The 21,192-nt window shown below is 32.9% G+C and overlaps 1 long non-coding RNA gene, 1 other non-coding gene and 1 pseudogene across 3 annotated transcripts; 1 reads left to right on the top strand and 2 right to left on the bottom strand.

The window, feature by feature from the left end:
• Positions 1 to 128: 128 nt before the first annotated feature.
• On the bottom strand, positions 129 to 202 carry TRNAM-CAU. The gene has a single exon. It is a non-coding gene; the product is annotated as a tRNA-Met (tRNA).
• A 4,922-nt stretch (positions 203 to 5,124) lies between these two features.
• Positions 5,125 to 17,041, bottom strand: LOC106772781. 2 transcript variants are annotated; one of them, XR_001376622.2, is made up of 8 exons: positions 16,680 to 17,041; positions 15,364 to 15,594; positions 15,063 to 15,253; positions 14,947 to 14,977; positions 14,824 to 14,837; positions 14,692 to 14,741; positions 12,831 to 12,900; positions 5,125 to 5,523 (listed from the first exon to the last, which is right to left on the bottom strand). It is a non-coding gene; the product is annotated as an uncharacterized LOC106772781 (long non-coding RNA). The 2 variants fall into 2 exon arrangements; XR_001376621.2 differs by having other exon boundaries at positions 15,385 to 15,594.
• LOC111242392 lies at positions 11,351 to 12,899 on the top strand (annotated as a pseudogene).
• Positions 17,042 to 21,192: the final 4,151 nt, after the last annotated feature.

The raw sequence follows: 21,192 nt of genomic DNA, 5'->3' as shown, positions 1-21,192 counted from the left end.
TCAATTCATCCTATTTCATCCTATCGAGGATGTGATATGGTTCCAAAGGGTGAACTGGACAGTTCCAATAAGATTTCATTCTTGAATAAAAATCCGATAGACTTTTTGGAGGGAGGGTCCCATTGGCGTGCATCCAGTAGGAATTGAACCTACGAATTCGCCAATTATGAGTTGGGCGCTTTAACCATTCAGCCATGGATGCTTAGCGGGAATCCTCATACATGGTGAATAACCAAATTCCAATTGAAGTGAAATCTTTCGGATAAATCAATNCAATTAGGAGGATTCGATGAAAGGACATCAATTCAAATCCTGGATTTTCGAATTGAGAGAGATATTGAGAGAAATCAAGAATTCTCGCTATTTCTTAGATTCATGGACCCAATTCACTTCAGCGGGATTTTTCATTCATATTTTTTTCCATCAAGAGAGTTTTATAAAACTCTTGGACTCCCGAATTTGGAGTATCCTACTTTCATGCAATTCACAGGGTTCAACAAGCAATCGATATTTCACGATCAAGTATGTAGTACTCTTTGTAGTAGCGGTCCTTATATATCGTATTAACAATNGAAAAATGGTCGAAAGAAAAAATCCCTATTTGACAAGGCTTCTTCCTATACCTATGAATTCCATTGGACCCAAAAATGATACATTGGAAGAATCATCTGAGTCTTCCAATATCAATAGGTTGATTGTTCCGCTCCTGTATCTTCCAAAAGGAAAAAAGATCTCTGAGAGTTCTTTCCTGGATCCGAAAGAGAGTACTCGGGTTCTCCCAATAACTAAAAAGTATATCATGCCTGAATTTAACTGGGGTTCGCGGTGGTGGAGGAACTGGATAGGAAAAAAGAGTGATTCTAGTTGTAAGATATCTAATGAAACCATCGCTGGAATTGAGATCTCATTCAAAGCGAAAGATATCAAATATCTGGAGTTCCTTTTTGTATATTATATGGACCATCGCTGGAATTTTTTGATCGTCTTTCCCCGAGAAAGAGGCGAAACATAATCAACTTGAATTTGGGACAGCTATTCGAAATCTTAGTGAAAGACTGGATTTATTATCTCATGTTTGCTTTTCGTGAAAAAATACCAAAGGAAGTGGAGGGTTTCTTCAAACAACAAGGGACTGGGTCAATTATTCAATCAAATGATATTGAGCATGTTTCGCATCTCTTCTTGAGAAACAAGCGGGCTATTTCCTTGCAAAATTGTGCTCAATTTCATATGTGGCAATTCCGTCAAGATCTCTTCGTTAGTTGGGGGAAGAGTCCGCACGAATCGGATTTTTTGAGGAACATGTCACGAGAGAATTGGATTTGGTTAGACAATGTGTGGTTGGGAAACAAGGATCGGTTTTTTAGCAAGGTACGGAATGTATCATCAAATCTTCAATATGATTCCACGAGATCTAGTTTCATTCAAGTAACGGATTCTAGCCAATTGAAAGGATCTTCTGATCAATCCAAGGATTCTTTCGATTCCATTAGGAATGAGGATTCGAAATATCACACATTGATCAATCAAAGAGAGATTCAACAACTAAAAGAAAGATCGATTCTTTGTTGGGATCCTTCCTTTCTTCAAACGGAATGAACAGAGATAGAATCAGAGTGATTCCTTAAAATCCTTTCTGGATATTCCTCAATGTGCCGACTATTCATGGAACGTGAGAAGCAGATGAATAATCATCTGCTTCCGGAAGAAATCGAAGAATTTCTTGGGAATTCTGCAAAAGCCACTCGTTCTTTTTTCTCTGACAGATGGTCAGAACTTCATCTGGGTTCGAATCCTACTGATAGGTCTACTAGAGATCAGAAATTGTTGAAAAAAGAACAAAAGAAACATCTTGCTTTTTCCAGGCNATCGGAAAAGAAAGAAATAATGAATTTATTCAAGATAATTATGTACTTACAAAATACCGTCTCAATTCATCCTATTTCATCCTATCGAGGATGTGATATGGTTCCAAAGGGTGAACTGGACAGTTCCAATAAGATTTCATTCTTGAATAAAAATCCATTTTGGGGTTTATTTCATCTATTCCATGACCGGAACAGGGGGAGATACACGTTACACCACGATTTTGAATCAGAAGATCTATTTCAAGAAATGGCAGATCTATACACTCTATCAATAACCGAGTCGGATCTGGTGTATCATAAGGAATTTTATTTTTCTTTGGATTCCTCCGGATTGGATAAAAAACATTTCTTGAATGAGTTATTGAACTCCAGGGATGAATCGAAAAATCACTCTTTATTGGTTCTACCTCCTCTTTTTTATGAAGAGAATGAATCTTTTTATCGAAGGATCATAAAAAAATGGGTCCAGACCTCTTGCGGAAATAATGTGGAAGATCCAAAACCTAAAATAGTTGTATTTGCTAGCAACAACATAATGGAGGCAGTCAATCAATATAGATTGATCCAAAATCTGATTCCAATCCAATATAGCACCCATGGTTACATAAGAAATGTACTGAATCGATTCAATTGCAACTTCGAATATGGAATTCAAAGGTATCAAATAGGAAATGATACTCTGAATCATCGAACTAGAATGAAATACACGATCAACCAACATTTATCAAATTTGAAAAAGAGTAAGAAGAAATGGTTTGATCCTCTTATTTTGATTTCTCGAACGGAGAGATCTATGAATTGGGATCCTAAAATTTGTTTTACATTAAATATGCATTGAATATCAAAGAGTTTGTGTGACCTTTCAATAATACAAAATAAAAATCACTGTAACAATTTTTTTTCTTCTTATTTGCATTATAACTTTCAATTTCGAAAATTAAAATAAACAAAATTAAATGGCCACATGTTATAATGTATAATTTAAAAGGTTTGAATTAACAAAACTGAATTGTAGCTTAATATCTCTTAATATTTGAAAATAAGTTTTTAGAGCTTTAAATTTAAATCTACTTTTTCCACTTCTGAGTTATTGTCATCATTTGTATTAACCAAGTCAATGAAATCAATCTTTTTGATGGGTTTTTCCAACTTCAAGATGTATGCCTTGGACCCATCGTCATTGATACTTGCACCATATGGAAAAACTTGTGATGGAATTTGCATTCTCCTAATTGGCATGGAAGAAGAACCAACTTGACTATAATTGGAAAATGAATTTCTTCTAATTGAGTGTGTCATCTCCATAATAAGTTGTGGTTGTACTTGAAAAACCCTACCATCACACATCATAGGTTGTATAGGCAATTGGAAACCTAATTGTTTTTGAGAATTGACATGTTGAGACAATGAATAGAGTCTTTTAATGGCTATTTCTTCCTGTGCCATGTGAGACTCAAGATGGATTAAGAGGGCTTCAGTGCTAGTAAAAACTTGATAGCACAACTTGCATCCTTTTGAAAGTTCAAAGAATTGTGCATGGTTTAACACATCATTGTAAAAGTTGGTCATGATGGTGGTGCACAAACAATTGAAATAATTTGGAAAAAGTAGGTTAAAAAGGACAAAGCAAAAACTAGTTCTCACTCAAAAACACTAATTGAGCACTCTATATATGTAACATTTGGGGTTTTATATAGTTTACATATGATCAAGTGAATATATTGCATTAATTTAGAGGTGATGGAATGTGTACACTTTTTTTTTCTCTCTATATATTTTTTTCTAGAAACAATCTCATTTAAGATAGATATATTAAATATAATACCGTTTTTTTTAAATTTTATATGTATGAAATTGACAACTAATTTGTAAGATTTGAAAGAAAATGTGACATTCTAAATTTAAAATAGCATTTGATTCATTTTATTGTAGAGATTAATAGAGGAAGGATAAACAAATAAGGTATTCATCATTTATATAATTACGATTTTGTGATATCTAGCTAAATTGTATTACTGAATGCATTTAAAATTAAAAAAATGTTTTTTGAGGTAAAATTTCAACATTTCATTAACATGTTCAAATTAGTTAACTTTGAAATGAATTTTAGTATCCCAGCTAAAATCATTAGAATGATATTAAATAAATTTTACAAGTTAAATATTGGATTTTTTTATTGAACATCTTTATTAAATTATTTATGTATAAGGTAACTAATTTTTCAATGGCACTCAACCTTAGTAAAGTTTACTTGTGATAAAAAAAAAAAAAAGAGAAAAGAATTATCCTTTATACAGAGTATAAAAGTGGACAAAAAATTATTAAAAAGTATAATGGTAGTAAAAAAAATTGCCTAGTTAAATTGTTTATAATCACCCACTTATGAAATTATAAAAAACAGATTAATTTTTAGAAATTTTTTAGAATGACAGTTGTTGGTTGTATTTTAAGAGCTTTTCCTTAAAAGTTTTCTTTATGATACATAATTTTATATGTTCCGTATCACATATTTAAATTTAAGAAATAACAAATACGTTACTTTATAGTATTTAGAAGGAAAAATTAACTATAAAATTGATTATATATTTAATTTCTTACTTTATATCAATGCTTATTTTTAATGTTAAAATCCTTTAGAAAAACTTCATTCCTTTTAATTAGTTTTTTTCCTCAAAAAGTTACTTTGAAATTAAAATTATAAACAAGAGCTTACAAATAAAGTAAATGTTAATAATTGTGCTAAATATACAGAATAAAAAATTAAAAGTGGAAATTTTTAATTTGATGAATTGATTATGGTGGATTGTGGCTGAGGAACTAATGCGAAAGGTTACCTTATATTTTCATACTTTGCATGATTTGTTCATTTGATATTTAGACTACTTTCTTGTGAGTGATATAAATAATTTTTTTAGTTTAAATTAGTAATAGAGCAATTCAAATCTTTAATTTAATTTGGAAATTAAGTAAATTATGATTATCAAAAGAAAAATCTCTACTTTATTTTTTCACACGGGTAAAGAAACTGAATTCAGCCTCAAGAAATATATATAAAAAAAGTTAAATTAATTATCACATTTTTAACATGTAAAATATTATTGTAAAAAATATTAAATTTTTAACCAATGTTAAAAAATATTTTTATTTTAAACTGATAAAGTAACAATATTCAACACATTTTAAAACATAAAAAAATTAAAATTATGTCTTAAAAGATAAGATTACAAATAAAATATAATAAAAGTAAAACAAGATGGGAAGGGTGCAATTTAGCTTATTTTTTAGTATGAAACACAAACAAGCATCTAAAACCAAAGAAAACTGTTTTGGAAGGAACAAACATCTTCGTGGTAAACCCTATAGACATCCTTTAGGAATCAGAATCACAGATTTAAAGGTTAAGACGAAAAATATCATCAATGGCAGAAACCAAAGAAGGTTCAGGTTCGGAGATGTCTCTGAAGGATCAGGGCAACGAGTTTTTCAAGTCAGGAAAGTATCTCAAAGCTGCTGCACTCAAGCCATCAAGCCAGACCCTTCTAACCCTACTCTCTATAGGTACCCTTTTTCTTTCAAAACTTTCACCTTTTTTTCATTTGGGTGTCACTGTTCAGTAGGACTGAACTCATGCAAAAATTTAATGCTAGGACTACATCTACATGAATTCAAAGCAGAAAACACAATTAACAGTTCTAATCAAAAGAAATGAAACTAAGAAATGAGTTAAATAAGCAAAGAATGAATGAGAGTATGAAATAGAATCTAAAATAAACCTAGAAATGTCTAACGTCAACTCCTAAACTATATGCAACCTATACAAGCTAAGACTGGATAAAAGAACCTAAAACAACTCTTAAACCAAAGTTCTATGAAGGGGAACAACAAAAGGAAAAGAGAAGATAAGAAAAGAAGTAACTATTAACCTATGCAAATCCTAATAATAGAAACAGGAACAATAAAAACGAAAAACAATTCCTAAAGACAGCTTACAACAGAACCTAGAAAGGATAGAACCTAAAGTCATTCTTATATACAGAACTTATGAACAAAGAATGGTCTAAGGAATTAAAGCAGAAAAATGAAACAAGGAAAACAAAAAAATAGAAAAAGAAAACTAGTACGAGCCCTATTTACAAAAACAATGGAAAGAAAAGAACCTAAGCAATTCTAGAAACAACTTAATGAATCCTAAAACCAGCAAAAGAAATAAGCATTTACAAATCAAAATTAAGAATGACTATTTCCAAAGAAACTGCCCTCTTGGACAGGGAAAACTTAAATGAAAACAAGGACTCAAACTACAAAATGAAAGACCCAAAACAAAACTCAGAAACAATTAAAAGACTAAATACAAACTAGGAACACTAGACTTATTCACAACTCAACATATCCTGCCAATTCAATCATTTTCCAATCATTTCCTATTTTAGAACTACACAATTATATTTCTCAACTTTAAACATCAATTTCAACCGTCCATGTATTTGAGAAACAACTTAATTCAACTAGAACTGAACTAAGATGCAAAAATTTAATGCTAGGACTACTGCTACATGAATACAAAGCAGAAAACACAATTAACAGTTCTAATCAAAAGAAATGAAACTAAGAAAAGAGTTAAATAAGCAAAGAATGAATAAGAGTATAAAACACAATTTAAAATGAACGTAGAAAGGTCAATCATCATCTCCGAAACTATATGCAACCTATACAGGCTAAGACTGATTAAAAGAACCTAAAACAACTCTTAAACCAAAGTTCTACGAAAGAAAACAACAAAAGAAAAAGAAAAGATAAAAAAAAAAAAAAAGTATCTATGAACCTATGCAAATTCTAATAATAGAAACAGGAACCATGAAAACAAAAAACAATTTCTAATGCAACTTAAAACAGAACCTAGAAAAGAAAGAACCCAAAAGTAATTTCCATTCATAGAAGCAATGAACAAAGAATGATCTAAATAATTAAAGCACAACATTGAAACAAGAAAAGCAGAAAAATAGAAAAAGAAAACTAGTATGAGTCCTACTTACAAAAACAATGGAAAGAAAAGAACTTAAGCAATCTTAGAAACAACTGAACGAATCCTAAAAGCAGCAAAAGAAATAAGCGCTTACAAATCAAAATTAAGAATGATTATTTCCAAAGAAATTGCCTTCCTAGACAGGGAGCACTAAAATGAAAACAAAGACTCAAACTACAAAATGAAAGACCCCAAACAAAACTCAGAAACAATTAAAAGACTAAACACAAACTAGAAACACTAGACTTATTCCCAACTCAACCTATCATGCCAATTCAATCATTTTTCAACTATTTCCTCAATCAGAATTGCACAATCATATTTCTCAACTTTAAACATCAATTTCAACAGTCCAAACATTTGAAAAACAACTTAATTCAGCCAGGACTGAACTAAGATGCAAAATTTAATGTTAGGATTCTACATGAATCCAAAGCAGAACACACAATTAACCGTTCTAATCAAAAGAAATGAAACTAAGAAATGAGTTAAATAAGCAAAGAATGAATGAGTATGAAACACAACTTAAAATGAACGTAGAAATGTCTAACATCATCTCCTAAACTATACACAACCTATACAAGCTAAAACTGGATAAAAGAACCTAAAATAACTCATAAACTAAAGTTCTGCGAAAGAAAACAACAAAAGAAAAAGAGAAGAAAATAACAAAAGAAGTAATTATGAACCTATACAAATCCTAATAATAGAAAGAGGAACAATGAAAACAAAAAACAATTCCTAACAGCAGCTTAAAACAGAACCTAGCAAGGAAAGAACCTAAGCAATTCCTATTTACAGAACCAATGAACAAAGAATGCTATCAGGAATTAATGTAGAAAATTGAAACAAGAAAAACAAAAAAATAAAAAAAGAAAACTAGTACGAACCCTATTTACAAAAACAATGAAAGAAAAGAACCTAACCAATCCTAAAAACAACTTAATGAATCCTAAAAGCAGCCAAAGAAATAAGCGTTTACAAATCAAAATTAAGAATGACTATTTCCAAAGAAGAACTACCCTCCTGGACAGGGCAAACTAAAATGAAAACAAGACTCAAACTACAAAATGAAAGACCCAAAACAAAACTCAGAAACAATTAAAAGACTAAACACAAACTAGAAACACTAGACTTATTCACAAGTCAACCTATCCTTCCAATTCAATAATTTTCTAGTCATTCCCTCAATCAAAATTGCACAATCATATTTTAGATGTAAGTCCTCTTGACTATCTCTTATACTACCATGAACACTTGAATGATGACATTGTTTACTCATGTTGTGAAGTTTAAAAGAGTTCACAAAGCTTTTCAAAACACTTCACAACTATGAATGAAATGATTTTCACAAGCTAAAATTTCTTTTTGGGTTGATGATTTCTAAAGAGAAACAATAGAGTAAGAATGTTACAAGTACCTCCTAGGAAGGAGAGGTGAGTCACAATGGACAAACTTAAAAACCAAGTCCTTCCTAGCCAGAGTTTCCTTAGATTACCCCTACCTAAGCTTCTAAGTAAAAATCATCCAAAACATTTTTAAATGCAAATGCAAAGAATACTTCTAAAACCAAAGAAAGGTTTATCTAAGATGCTTTCAAACAACCTAAGTACCACGGAGCCTTAAAAGTCAAACAAGACAATGTATAAAAAACGAAAGTAGAAGGAATTGAATGTTATGTAAATAAGTAAATCTATACAAGCTAAGACTGGATAAAAGAATAAATGAGAGTATGAAACAAAATCTAAAATAAACCTAGAAATGTCTAACATCATATCCTAAACTATATGCAACCTATACAAGCTAAGACTGGATAAAAGAACCTAAAACAACTCTTAAACCTAATTTCTACAAAGGAGAAGAACAAAAGAAAAAAGAAGATAAGAAAAGAAGTAACTATNAACCTATGCAAATCCTAATAATAGAAACAGGAACCATGAAAACAACAAACAATTCCTAATGGCAGCTTAAAACAGAACCTAGAAAGGAAAGAACCTAAAACAATTCCTATTTACAGAACCAATGAACAAAGAATGATATAAGGAATTATAGCAGAAAATTGAAACAAAGAAAACAAAAAAATAGAAAAAGAAAACTAGTACGAGCCCTATCTACAAAAACAATAGAAAGAAAAGAACCTAAGCAATCCTAGAAACAACTTAATGAATCTTAAAAGCAACTAAAGAAATAAACAATAGAAAGAAAAGAACCTAAGCAATCCTAGAAACAACTTAATGAATCTTAAAAGCAACAAAAGAAATAAGCGCTTACAAATCAAAATTAAGAATGACTATTTCCAAAGAAACTACCCTCTTGGACACGAAAAACTAAAATGAAAACAAGGACTCAAATTACAAAACGGAAGACCCAAAACAAAACTCAGAAACAATTAAAAGACTAAACACAAACTAGGAACACTAGGCTTAATCACAACTCAAACCTATTCCTATTCTGTCAATTCAATCATTTTCCAGTCATTTCCTCAATCATAACTGCACAATCATATTTGCCGACTTTAAACATCAATTCCAGCAATCCAAGCATTTGAAAAACAACTTAATTCAGCAGGACTTAACTCAGATGCCAAAATTTAATGCTAGGACTACTTCTACATAAATCCAAAGCAAAAAACACAATTAATAATTCTAAACAAATGAAATGAAACTAAGAAATGAGTTAAATTAGCAAAGAATGAATGAGAGTATGAAACACAACCTAAAATGAACCTAGAAATGTCTAACATTATCTCCTCAACTATATACAACATATACAAGCTAAGACTGGATAAAGGAAACTAAAACAACTCTTAAATAGAAGTTCTAGAAAGATAACAAAAAAAGGAAAAGAGAAAAGGATAAGAAAAGAAGCAACTATGAACCTATGCAAATCCTAATAATAGAACCAGAAATGATGAAATGATGAAAACGGAAAACAATTCCTAAAGGCAGCCTAAAACAGAACCTATAAAGGAAAGAACCTAAAACAATTCCTGTTTACAGAAGCAATGAACAAAGAATGATCTAAAAAATTAAAGCAAAAAATTGAAACAAGAAAAACAAAAAAATAGAAAACTAGTACGAGCTCTATTTACAAAAACAATGGAAAGAAAAGAACCTAAGTTCCTAGAAACAACTTAATGAATCCTAAAAACAGCAAAAGAAATAAGCGTTTACAAATCAAAATTAAGAATGACTATTTCCAAAGAAATTACCCTCCTGTACAGGAAAAACTAAAATGAAAACAAGGACTCAAACTACAAAACGAAAGACCCAAAACAAAACTCAAAAACAATTAAAAGACTAAACACAAACTAGGAACACTAGACTTATTCACAACTCAACCTATCCTGCCAATTCAATCATTTTTCAGTCATTTCCTCAATCAGAATTGCACAATCATATTTCTCAACTTTAAATATCAATTTCAACAGTCCAAACATTTGAAAAACAACTTAATTCAGCTAGGACTGAACTCAGATGCAAAAATTTAATGTTAAGACTACTTCTACATGAATCCAAAGCAGAAAACACAATTAACAGTTCTAATCAAAAGAAATGAAACTAAGAAATGAGTTAAATCAACAAAGAATGAAGGAGAGTATGAAGAACTTAAAATGAACCTAGAAATGTCTAACATCATTTGCTAAACTATACACAACCTATACAAGCTAAAACCGGATAAAAGAACCTAAAACAACTCTTAAACTAAAGTTCTACGAAAGAGAACAACAAAAGGAAAAAAGTAGAAGATAACAAAAGAAGTAACTATGAACCTATGCAAATCCTAATAATAGAAACAGGAACTATGAAAACGTAAAACAATTCCTAATGGCAGCTTAAAACAAAACCTAGAAAGGAAAGAACCTAAAGCATCGATGGGGTAGCAAAGAATACAACAACGATTTGTAGAGGAAGAAGGTGGAGAAGAGGGTGAACCGACACGCATGGAGTTGTCATCGTTTTTTGTTAGCAGACTTACTCCACACAAAACCATGAAGCTACAAGGGTGGGTCTGGGGAAAGAGGGTGATGATCCTCATTGACAATGGCTCTAGCCACAATTTTATCCACAATTTTATAGCAATAGGGTTGGTTAAGAGGTTGGATTTATCAGTTGAAGATACCCCACCATATAGGGTAAGTTTGGGAGATTGTAGAAAAAAACAGATGAGAAGATGTTGCAGGAAGGTTCCAGTAAACATAGGTGAAACAATGGAACAATTTTATTTGTTTGAATTAGGAGAAGTGGACTTAATTTTTGGGATGGAATGGTTGGCTAAATTAGGAGAGCTAACCATTAATTGTGGAGAATTAAAAATGGCTTATAAGCAGGAAGAGAAGGTGATAATGATAAAAGGGGACCCACTACACTGGAACCAAAAACTTTCGTGAATATTAAAGCAGGGGATGGGATGACTCTAGGGTGGACTTTGGGAAAGGAAGAAATCAAAAACCCTAGATAGCACCAAAGAGAAGAAATAAAACCACATGTGAGCCTTGTGGTGGTGGCAATGGCGGAGCACTTGTTCGGTATGAGGAGGGTCATGGTGAATTGCCCATTCTACTTCAAGAGAGGCGCGTGTAGGCACAGTGATTCGTGCTCTTTCCTTCGTACGAAGCTGAGCATAAGTCCTACCAGCGCTGCGACATGTACCAGCGCTACGACATGATAACCCCCGATGGTGATGCCCACAACAACCCATCAACCACTGTCAGATCCAGGACCCCTTCAAGATGAGGATATCTTTGAGGAGCTCTCCAAGTACAGCAAATTTGAAAGCCTCAAGATTTGCAACAACTTCGCCGACCATATACGTTAAGTTCAGAGAGGAGGAGCATGTTGCAAATGTTGTCAGGGACCTCGCGAGACGATTTTATGTCGATAGGCCAGTGATCATGGACTTCTTATCGGTGACGGATTTTCAAGGAGTTACTTGCAGGCAGTACGAGAAGAATATTTGCAACCGCCATGGCTGCAACTTCATGCATTTGAAAAGAATTAGCTGGGATTTGAGACACTAGTTATTTGGGAAGCATCATAAAAGGAACAGTAATAGCAAGAGTCGTTACAAGCATCACAGCCATGACAAGCAGTCCCATCGTAACATAGTAGAAAGTACAATGACAGGTACCACCATCATGAGAGTCGTCATAGGAAACGCAAGAGTTCGAGTCCTGAACTTAGAGGAAGAAGTGGAAGTTCGAGACGGAGGAAGTACTACAAATATATGATGAATGGCAAGAAAGTGGAAGGAAGGGAGCAACTTGGTCGAATGTGTTGACTATTAAGGAACAATTCCAAACTTCAACCTTGAGGACAAGGTTGCACATCAGGTGGTGGGTAATGATAGGGAATAAAGAGGGGAAGAGGCGTTAGGCAGTTATAACCGTATTATTAGAATTATTAGTATTATTATTTGGGTGGGAAATAAATAAAGCTCCTATATAAGAGCTGAGGTGAGGGAAGGATATGGTACGTTTTTGGAATTAATAGATTGTGTAGACACGACGCTTATCATGTGGAAAGAGAATTTGGCTCTCTTAGAGGTTGTTACAGTTGTACAGTGGCAATACTGAATAGAGAATATACAGATTATAATCTTTTTTTGGTGTATACGTGTGGGTGAGTACATTGTAGATAAGTTTTCCAATCCAGGAACCTATCAAATGTCATCTCCTAAATGTTCAACATTGTCCTCAAGGAAAGGATTGGAGATTCCCCTACCAAATGCATGCATGAATGTTTTTCATTAAATTACTTTGCAACATAAATATCAGGCAATCTTGGACATAACAAAAGGTTATGAACAATGCTACCAGACAACAAGAAGTTACTAACAATGGCATCAATATTAACAAAACAACTAAATCAACAAACTTTGCACAATGATTAGATTACACAGAGATTTGCATTTGACATGTTACATATACAAGTACATACTTTCAATATTGTCAGCAATACTCATTCTTTGTGTTATCTTGTTTCCCTGGCCAATGTCACGAAGCTCCACCTATTATCAACATACTAGTATTTGTTACAAATGTAGTTGATTGAGAGAGTCCCGAGTAACAACATACAACTTTAACTGATAACAAGAGCATTAGTTGTATTTCCTTAATAAAGATTGACAGACAGGTGTTATCATCTAAATATAAGACAAGGGCTTCTCCATTTTCAATTTTTACAGAACCATGTAACAAGTTTCTAAAAAAACCAAATAAGAAATAGTTAGGACAAAAAATTCAAACCCTAAATGTATAGGACACTTGATAACATCTATTACTAGGTACATGTCATTCGTGCCTTTGCACACTGTTAGTTGTTGTAGGAAGTTCAGTAAACATGTTTGTAGCAAATTAGTGGAGAAATGATTGCATTATCATTCGAAACAACTGCCTGCCAATGTCTCATCAGTTTCTATAAATTATATAGCTCAATTATAGAGAAAATAGCATAATACTTAGATTCTCAAATCAAACTTTGTTGTTACTCCTTGATCACTCTCTTTCACTTTCTCACCTTGCAACCAAATCAAATAATAAGAATATTTGGGATTTTGTATAACATATATAGTAAGGTCATGAAAAAAATTAGTTTATCATTTAACAGTGTATCGAAGTAAGCTTGCTTCCAAAGAAAACTGTTTGCCCATTACCACTGTGTTGGTTTTTCAATACAGTCCAAGTGAGTTTATACACATGCATTTTAACATGTGGGTTCAAGCCAGTAAATTTACAGATAAATAAATTTAAATGAGTCATGATATAAAATTTAGGTACGAAAGATGAAAAAAACAGGAAGACAAGAGGGGAAAAGGGAAGAACACGATATAGAGGATAGAGAGAAGAGGAGAGAAACAGAGGTAAAGGAAACTTTGCTCTGCACTTGACTATCATTTCAATCTATCTACATTCAGTCTAGATTCAGTTGTCTAGAATAGAACAGACTAACTTATTTACTGACAGATACCAAATAGCTATGAAATAAAGCAGCTGCCAAACTAAAATATTGTCTTATTTGCATTTACATATCAAACATATATGCTTTCATTATGGATAATAATAACTTAATAGGGTCCAGAAATCTTAACTCATAAAACAAGTTATTTAACTATGATTAAATAAGCAAATTGTTACCATCTACACAACTAGTTTTCTATTCACTTTGTTCACCACTTTTCTAATATGTTAAGATAAACAAGAAAATTGTCAAAATTACTGATGAAAATTTTCCTCTACCAAATAGGATATGCAGTATAAAATTAAGGCATACTATATTGTACACCAAGGAGTTGATTTTGTGTGTTAAGAAAAATCTTAAAGAGAGTGCAGAAAATATGAGCAAAGCAGGTTTCCTGGACACAATGGCCAAAAGACTTCCCATTAGTTACCTTTAGAAATATATACAATAGTATTTCCTTCAAAAGACAAATAACATGATAGCATTCACTAAACCAATACTATTTTCCTAATTTAAGGCATATTCAACATAGTACATTATTCCATTCCCAAGGACATATTTGAACAAGTTTCACCGTATGTCCTTCCAGGAGAGAAAAACAAGAAAAAAAATGAAATTAAGTTCTCCATAAGCTAAAATTAGCTTATGTACAAGATAAAAATAATGATTAAAAGAAGCTAGAAAGTGCTTCTACAAATTAGCTTATGCATTTTAACTTATGTAAAAGTTCGTCCAAAAGTAAATAAAGATAAGCATGCTCATTAATAAAATTATGGAACGAGTATGCATTTAGGGAGGGTCAGTATGACACAAAAAAAAAAGAGGAAAACTTAGGACAAACCTTGATTGTGCTTTTCCTCTTCCTTCATGAGAGTGATCTACTTTAAGAACCTGAAGAGGTTTGCATCACAGAAGAAAGTGTGGGATAACAAGATTCAATGGAATAAATTGATTGAGTGGTAGTATTAAGTACCTCGTAAATGCGCCCTGGAAGCAAGCACGACCAACACAATAAGAATGCAAAATGAATCTGTTAGAAAGCATACATGTCGAATTGAAACCACAGTAAAATTCAATAACCCAAGAGTAAAGGAACCTTGTTTTCCAATGATATTTCCAACTCTAATCTGCACCGCAAAAGACAGTGAAGAAGCACCTATAAAAATTTTGACCAAAAACCCAATAAAATAGTCAAATTTAAAAGATGCATACATCAGAACCAGATACTTTTGATTCCCCGACGTTGAGAGGAAGACCACGGATATGTGAACATGTTGGTTGCGGTGGAGGAAGCACGAGACGGTGCCGATAGTGAGAAAAAAATTCAATGGTGTCGGAAAATAAGAATACAAATAGGAAGAGAGCCTGATAAGAGATCCGGGTTACTTAAAAGCTAGATATACCTGGATTCACCAATACATTTAACCAAAACATTAATACATGTCAGTTTTTCACTTCCAAAAGTCCCACACACACATAGCAAAAATAAAGAACAGAGCAACACAAAAATCACCAAGGGTATACAGAGAATAACCATTCCAGTTAAGGAATAAAAGGGTGAATAACACGCAGCTAAGTGATTTCTGCACAGATGAATTGGTTTGAGAAAGCGGCTTTGGCAGCGACAAACAAAGGAGTGGATTTTTGGATCTCCGGAGTAGTATAGTGGCAGAAAATACCCAAATTGACCACTACTCTAGGCTGTGGATGTGAATACAGCAAGGTGTAACGTCCCAAATTCACACTGTCACGGATTATTGAAAAAAGCCAAGGTTAATGAATATTTACAAGCTATATCTTCACTTTAATTGTGTAAAAATGCATAAAGCTTGAAACTCTTTTTAGAAACAAAATACAATTCCTTTAAAACCCAATATAGCTTCTTTTAAATTACAAAATTATTTGAGCTCCCGTGTGTTATACAATCATCGCCACAGCTATGGAATAAACACAAAGCATATACCATATCAAAATACAATAATTAAAGCATTATAATTAATACCATTACCCAAAATTTAAACATCGTATTATCATTTGTAACCAAAGGAAATAACATTCACTATCCACAAGTATAATCTGCATTATCTCAAACATTGGGCATATTCAACATTAATCATATTAGCACAGGAATTCAAAGCCAGAATAATTCAAACAAGCCACTACATGACGATTTATAGATAGTCTTTAAAGTAAAAAGACACAACCAGATTTTATCAGGTTAAAGTCATGTATACCATGCCCATATAATGACATTTTATAACACTGAACGGATTACCAACAATACCAAACGTATGTTACATTTAATAATTCCCAAAAATTAACTTTCCATACCATTTTCTTACGAATTCTCCACTGAAACATACCATTATATCAACCTCACTTTTGTTGGAATACACCATACCATTAATCTTAATATACCCAACTTTCCATACCAAAAATACTGGTTCAGACACAAGATCAAAATTTAATAACAGCACCGACAATTATAATGCTTAAAACAGTAAAATATAATATTAATCCAATCATAAATTAAACCCCTTGCTGCATATTTGAATCACTAAACACATACTGACGCAGTTCAATCATCATAAACCACCACTGTACTAATGAAAAATCTCAACCCGAAAATAAATCCTCATTTCCTAATCGCACAACACAAGCTATTCCCTATTCGCAACTTACACAGATATACTTACATGCTTCAATAATATCGAACAACCAATCAAAATGAAATTAATAATATCACATACAAGTAATCAAACAAATTTCCCTTTCCCGAACACACAATTTTATCACATACAAGTAATCAAACAAAACCAGTCCCCATACCTTGATTTGGTTTTTGCTCCTCTCACGGTCACACCCTCATCACCGAAAGACTTCACGCTCCTAACGCTCTTCACTCGCCCTTCGCGTTCTCTCGTTCTCACGTGTCTTCCTCACTTAGCGACTATTAAGCTCTCCGCGTCTTTGCCCCAAAATCCTAAGAAAACCCGAAGAATTCTCCCTCAATGAACTCACGGTTGGGTTCTAAAAGAAACGATCTCCCCTTCCCATTTCGACCCTCGAACAACAAAGGAGCCAATCGCGGTTGCACGAAAATTTGGCACTCTAAGGATATGGGGTTGGATGGTTTCGCAAAGAACGTTTTCTCTCTTTCTCTCTTACGCGGCTGCCCCTCAAACCCTAAGTCACTCAACGCAATCAATAATAATATTAATAATATATAAAAAAAAAGTCTTGGCGGTCAAACTCAAAAAGATAAAGTTGAAAAATATGTCAGATAAAAAAAAGCTCAAAAAAATTTAAAATTTTGAATTTGAAAGAGATAATAAATTTTCAATAAAGCAAGAAATAAATAGTTTTAAATATTTTCTTTTTTCATTGAATAGTTGATTTCTTAGTTTTCACTTATAAATATCATTGCATCAAAATCACTAAAAAAACATTCAATTTATAAATAAAAGAATAGTTATATTGACTAACACCGTTTTATAAATTAAACTTTATTAGTATATAAAATAATTTTTATTATTAATAAAAAATAATTAGATTGTGAATTAATGTTTAGTTATTAAAATTTTTGTTAATCACATTATTATTATTATTATATTCTAAATTATTCTCTGATAATTTAAATTCAGTGTGCATAAAGATTTGTGTGAATTAAAATTAATAAATTGTGGAAAATACTTTTTTATTTGAGGATACTAATTATATTAGTTAATATAATGTTTATGATTTGTATTGATAGTAATTATTTTGTAAAATTCTGTATTTTTGTTTAAATTTGATAGATGTAAATGATCACATAATAATTATAACGAAAGTTTATTACAATGTGTATGCTGAATTAAAAAAAGTTGTTAAAGTAAAGGAAATATTCATATTTAATTAAGATGGAAAATCATATAGATTGAATATTTGAGACGAAAAGTCATAAAAAAAAATTATACCTTTACTTTGTATTCTGATAAAAACATTTCTATAATTTAAAAAAATTTGAAAGGCATATTTGAATTGTTTGTAATTATTTTTTTTCAAATATTTTATTTTGATAGAGTAATTAAAATATTTTATATTTCATATTGTTTAGATAACGGTAATTAAATTAATATAAAATTATATTTTTGGAATATTTATTTTAAAACATAAAAATTGTAAATTAGAATTTGCAATAAATATTAGGCAAATTTTAATATTTAAATAACATTTATTTTTTTTAATCTTCTCTAATTAAAGTGAATTCAAATTTTAATGTTTTAATTATTTAAAATATCTTCAAAAGGTTTCTAGATTTTTATTTTATTTTTTATTCAAACATCCTTTTGATTCTAAAAAAGGTTAAGTTTATCAAATAAATTAATAAATTTTATATAATGTTAGCAAGGAATTAAAATGATTACTTATAAGTAATTTTATGAGTACGTAGGTTTCACGTTTGAATTTGATGTTACAGCATGTATATTCAATATTTATTTTCTGAAAATCAATTTAATTAAGTTCCTTCAATTTCTATAAATCTAAGTGAAGTTGAAAATGTAGTTAAAAGATACATTAATGATAGTTTTTTATATGAGATTAAAAATGTAATGTAATATTTAAAATAGGTTAGGTGGGGTTGGATTAGGTGGGGTGGGGTGGGGTTGGGTTGGATTTGGTTGGGTTGGGGTTCGGTTGGGTTGGGTTGGGTTAGGTTCGATTCAGTTGGGTGGGTTGGGTTCGTTTGGGTTGGATTGGGTGGTTTCGGTTCGGTTTGGTTTGGTCGGATTCGATTATGTTGGGTTGGATTGGGTTGAGTTTAGTTTGGTTGGATTCGGTAGGGTTGGTTGACTTCAGTTTGGTTCGACTCGGTTCGGTTCGGTTAGGTTGGGTTGGGTTTGGTTTGGTTTGGTTTGGTTGGGATGAGTTGGGTTGTGTTTGGTTGGGTTGTGTTTGGTTCAGTTTGGCTGGGTTCGATTGAGTTCGGTTTGGTTGGGTTGGGTTGGGTTGCATTAGGTTGTGGTTGGTTGGGTTGGATTGTGTTTGTCTAGGTTGGGTTCGGCTTGGATTGCTTGAGTTGGGTTGGGTTTTGTTCAGTTCAGTTCGATTTGGTTGGGTTGGTTGGGTTCGGTTAGGTTGGGTTCAGCTACGTTGGGTTGGGTAGGGATGGGTTGGGTTGGGTTGGGGGGGGTTGGGTTGTGATGGGTTGGGTTAGGTGGGGTTGGGTTGTGATGGGTGGGGTTCAGTTGGGGTGGGTTGGGTTCGATAGGGTTCAGCTCGGTGAGTTCGGTTGGGTTCGGTTGGGTTTGGTTGGGTTGGTTGGGTTTAGTTTGGTTAGATAAGTTCACCAAACGTTAAATTCATCGAATGATAACTTCACCAAAAGATAACTTCACCAAACGATAAGTTCACCCACAATAAATTCACCCACGATAAGTTCACCCAACGATAGGTTGACTCACGATAAGTTCACCACTGAGAAGTTCATTCACGATAAGTTTACCCACGATAGGTTCACCCACAATAAGTTTACCCAACGATAAGTTCACCCTACGATAAGGTAACCAAACGATGAGTTCACCAAACGACAAGTTCACCGAATGATAAGTTCCCAAACGATAAGTTTACCGAAAGATAAGTTCACCAAATGATAAGTTCATCAAGCCATAAGTTCACATAACGATAAGTTCACCCAATGGTAAGTTAACCCATGATAAGTTCACCCACGATAAGTTCACCAACGATAAGATCACCTACGATAAGTTCACCCACGTTAAGTTCACCACGATAAGTTCACCACTATAATGGGTGATTTTATCGTGGGTGATCTTATCGTGGGTGAACTTATCGCTTGTGACTTATTGTTTCGTGAACCTATCGTTCGGTGAACTTATCATGGTTAATCTTATCGTGGGTGATCTTATAGTGGGTGATTTTATCGTGGGTAATCTTATCGTGGGTGATCTTATAGTGGGTGATTTTATCCTGGGTGATCTTATCGTGGGTTATCTTATAATGCGTGATTTTATCGCGAGTGATCTTATAGTGGGTGATNCTTATCGTGGGTTATCTTATAATGCGTGATTTTATCGCGAGTGATCTTATAGTGGGTGATTTTATCCTGGGTGATCTTATCGTGGGTTATCTTATCATGGGTGATCTTATAGTGGGTGATTTTATCGTGGGTGATCTTATCGTGGGTTATCTTATAATGGGTGATTTTATTGTGGGTGGTCTTATAGTGGGTGATTTTATCGTGGGTAATCTTATCGTGGGTTATCTTATAGTGGGTGATTTTATCGTGGGTGATCTTATAGTGGGTGATTTTATCGTCGGTGATCTTATCGTGGGTTATCTTATAATGGGTGATTTTATCGCGGGTGATCTTATCGTGGGTGATTTTATTGTGGGTGAACTTATCGTTGGTAATCTTATCGTAGGTGATCTTATAGTTGATGATTTTATCCTGGGTAATCTTATCGTGGGTGATCTTATAGTGGGTGATTTTATCTTGGGTGATCTTATTGTGGGTTATCTTATCGTGGGTGATCTTATAGCGGGTGATTTTATCGCGGGTGATCTTATCGTGGGTTATCTTGTAATGAGTTATTTTATCGTGGGTGAACTTAGTGGGTGAACTAATCGCTTGTGAACTTATTGTTTCGTGAACTTATCGTTCGGTGAACTTATCGTGGGTAATCTTATCGTGGGTGATCTTATAATGGGTGATTTTATCGTGGGTAATCTTATCGTGGGTGATCTTATAGTGGGTGATTTTATCATGGGTGATCTTATCGTGGGTTATCTCATAATGGATGATTTTATCGTGGGTTATCTTATAGTGGGTGATTTTATTGTGGGTTATCTTTTAATGGGTGATTTTATCGTGGGTGATCTTATTATGGATGATTTTATTGTGGGTGAACTTATCGGGGGTAATCATATAGCGGGTGATCTTATAGTGGGTGATTTTATCATTGGTAATCTTATCGTGGGTGATCTTATAGTGGGTGATTTTATCGTGAGTGATCTTATCGTGGGTTATCTTATAATGGGTGACTTTTTCGTGGGTGATCTTATCGTGGGTGATTTTAACGTGGGTGAACTTATCGTGGTAATCTTATCGCAGGTGATCTTTCATGGGTGTCGCGGCCCATACAAATTTGATTGTATATTAGAAATGCAGTATAGCTAGGAAGTGACTCATAGGTCGTCTCACAAGGACCAACTGCGGTTCAGAATCAGGTCTAACACAGTGGGGGGGTTTGAAATGTTGTTGTGGATGCGGAAAAATTAAAATGAAATTAAAACAGTAAAAACGAAACTGCTACAGTAAATACGAAAATTCACGCTGGAACTG

This window comes from Vigna radiata, chromosome 8 (assembly GCF_000741045.1).
Source record: "Vigna radiata var. radiata cultivar VC1973A chromosome 8, Vradiata_ver6, whole genome shotgun sequence".
Lineage (NCBI taxonomy): Eukaryota > Viridiplantae > Streptophyta > Magnoliopsida > Fabales > Fabaceae > Vigna > Vigna radiata.
This window is presented reverse-complemented; position numbering and strand designations above follow the sequence as displayed.